The following is a 3,344-nucleotide window of genomic DNA, read 5'->3' as shown; positions in this document are numbered from 1 at the left end:
GAGTTCATGAGAAAAAGGCTCTTCTCCTATGGAAACAAGTCATGTCAAATGCTATTTTTATCAATAATCACATTACATATTTTTTCTCATTAAATTTTGTTTTAATGGCTCTCAAAATTCTGTGACTGATTTTTGTTCATGTTGCTTCCATTAAAAACTAAGAACAAAACTGCCACACACATAAAAAAAATGGTCCACAAAAACGTTTTCCTTTCTGAAGGTTTTATGATGCATTGTTATCATTAACCAGTCTTTTACCACTAAACTTAAATGGCCAATTGAGATAAACAGTTCTGAGAGTGTTCTTCCACCACTGCCTAAGACTGAAGTGACAGGTGTTGGGAGTAATATTCATTTAGCCTTGTGAGATTTCTGGGCAGACGGTGATCTTGCCAGCCTTGTTGTTCCACAGCTTTGATGACACCCATAGCAAAAGTCTTCCTCATATCATGAACAGCAAAATGACCCAGAGGAGGATAATAAGAGAAGCTCTCCACACACATGGGCTTGCCTGGAACCATAGATGTCAGCAAACCAGACTTCAAGAATTTAGGCCAATTTTGTAGATATCCTGGAGGGGCCAGCACAAAGGCTTGTCAGTGGGACAAGTTGGTGGCAGGATGCAATCCTTGAGCAAGGTGGTTCCAGTGACATTGCCATCTTTATGGATGACTTTCCATCCCTTGAACCAAGGTACATTGGCTCCAAGCATGTTGTCTCCATTCCAATCAGAAATTGGCACAAATGCTACAGTATGAGGATTGTGGCCAATTTTCTTCATGTAGGTGCTGACATCTCAAATGATTTCCTTGTATCTCTTTTGGATGTAGGGTGGCTCAGTGAAATCCATTTTGTTAACACCAACAATGAGCTGTTTCACCACAGAGTGTGTAAGCCAGAGCGCACGCTCATGCGTGTGCTCAGCCTCAAATTCACCAACACCAGCAGCAACTATCAGGACAGCACAATCAGCCTGGGATGTGGCTGTGATCATGTTCTTGATGAAGTCTCTGCGTCCTGAGGCATCAGTGATGGTCCTGTAATACTTGCTTGTCTCAAATGTCAATGGTGGTTCCTTGCTCATGCTTAGCCTTCAGTTTATCCAAGACCCAGACGTACTTGAAGGAGCCCTTTCCTGTTGGGGACCGAGTACGGGATCAGTGACCTTGGACCTGCACAATTGAGTACACAAGTAAGTAAGCTGTTATCATTATGACTTTGGGCTGTGTCAATCGCTTCTCATTTAACCTATTTGAGACTTGTTGGCTGTTTTGCACGAATGTAACCCCTGGCAGTTTCCTGGTTTTAAGAAAGGTATTTAAGGTTGGAACTTAAAATAAACGGCACTACAGTTTTAAGCTCACGGCCTTAGGCTACAGTCTTAAGCTCACCTTAGGCTGGAGTCTTGGGCTGTTGACTTGGGCTGCAGTCCTCCCGACCCCATCTTTTTCTTGTCGTCGTCGTCTTCTTCTTCTTCTTCTTCTTCTTCTTCTTCTTCTTCTTCTTCTTCTTCTTCTTCTTCTTCTTCTTCTTCTTCTTCTTCTTCTTCTTGTCTTCTTCTTTTCCCAGTCTTCACCCCCAAGGCCAGGAATCTCGGTTGGCTGCTGGCTGGCTCCGGCACGTTCCCATCTCAGCAGCCTCCTTTTTGAACTTTTCAATGGTTCTCTTGTGGATGCCACCACATTTGTAGATCAGATGCCCAGTGGTGGTGGGCAATATTGATATGGGTCTTTTCCTTTCCCATTTTGGCTTCAAATTAGTTTTCACGGCACCTGCATTCTCATGGCAAAATGTTTGTGGAAAAGGCCGCATTATATTTTTTTGTTTCATCATCCATAATTTATTTTTTAATTCTCTTTTTTTTTTTGCCAGTCCTCAGCTTGAGCTCAGGGCCTGAGCACTGTTCTTGGACTTTCTCAAGGCTAGAGCTCTACCACTTGAGCCTCAGCACCACTTCTGGCGTTTTTTTCTATGTATATGGTACCAAGGAATCGAATCCGGGTCTTCGTGCATGCTAGGCAAGCACTCTACCACTAGTCTAAACTCCTGGCCCCATCATCCATAATTTGTATTTACTGAGTTAGATCAATTCCTTCCCTTAAGGTGTTTTAATGAAGATGGTAAAAATTTATATTTGAATCCCAGAAAATTGCTGTTTACAAAACTTAAAACTGAGATATTTTAACTTAATTATAATTTCAAACTGTTAAGAGACTGAAATAAAGTCTGATATGGTCAGGGGAAATAGGTTCTAAGAGAAAATTAGATAAAGATAATATATTCAGTATTCAATTATTTCAATTGTGAAAGATAGTAATTAAGTCCACATATTAAATGTCTATAGCAATAAATTTTACAATTTGTATCTTTTAAAATTCACAGCATATAATTATGTAAACATAAATATAGCGTATTGCATAACCAAAACACTCAAATCATCTCTGAGATTAGAACATGCACCACCAAGCTTTCTCCTTCATCAGGCTTGTACTCTCTTTTTTCACAGATCTACTTCAGTATCCTTCTGAAGAGAACAGATGTTATTTATCACTTGAAATATCACTAATTAATATCAAATTGGTGTACAATTAATAGTAGATATGAATTTAATTTCTCATCTTAAGTGAGTACGGGGGTTCTTTGTGTTTATTTTATTTTTTAGCATGTCTACCCAGCCAGCTAAAGAGGAAAACAATGGGCATAGAGATTAGTAGTGGTATGGTCCTTCATTGAACAGGGCCTTGTAAGGTGAATTGTTGTATTGTTGGTGGTAGTAGTGGCAGTGGTGGTGATGGTGGTGGCTTATGCCACCAATCCTGGGGCTTGAACTTAGGGCCTGGGCACTGTCCTTGTGCTTTTTCAAGGCTAGAGCTCTACCATGTGGGCCACAGCACCACTTTCAGCTTTTCCTGTGTATGTGGTACCAAGGAATTGAACCCAGGGTCTTGTACATGCTAGGCAAGCACTCTACCACTAGGCCAAACTCCCAGCCCCTGGTTTTGTTTTTGTTTGTTTGTTTGTTTTTTAAACCAAGATCTATATAGTTCAGGGTAATCATGAACTTGGGCTTCTTTTGCCTCACTCTCCTCAGTGCTAGGATTATATGCATACACTACCAAGCTGCCTCTGATTTAAAGTTTTGACTTCTACATGCAAAGTGAGTGACAAAAGCAGAACATCAAACCACATATAGCCAGGCATGGCTCACTCCTGTAATCCTAGCTCTTAGGAGGCTGAGATCTAAGAATCATAGTTCAGGGACGGGAATGTGGCCTATTGGTAGAGTGCTTGCCTAGCATGCATGAAGCTCTGAGTTCAATTCCTTGGTACCATATACACAGACA

At 40.9% G+C, this 3,344-nt stretch overlaps 1 pseudogene; it reads right to left on the bottom strand.

Annotated features, from left to right (window-relative positions):
* Window positions 1–541: 541 nt before the first annotated feature.
* On the bottom strand, window positions 542–1,812 carry LOC150058705 (putative elongation factor 1-alpha-like 3 pseudogene; annotated as a pseudogene).
* Window positions 1,813–3,344: the final 1,532 nt, after the last annotated feature.

Source organism: Megascapheus bottae, chromosome 9 (assembly GCF_031878675.1).
Source record: "Megascapheus bottae isolate mThoBot1 chromosome 9, mThoBot2.hap1, whole genome shotgun sequence".
NCBI classification, from domain to species: domain Eukaryota; kingdom Metazoa; phylum Chordata; class Mammalia; order Rodentia; family Geomyidae; genus Megascapheus; species Megascapheus bottae.
This window is presented reverse-complemented; position numbering and strand designations above follow the sequence as displayed.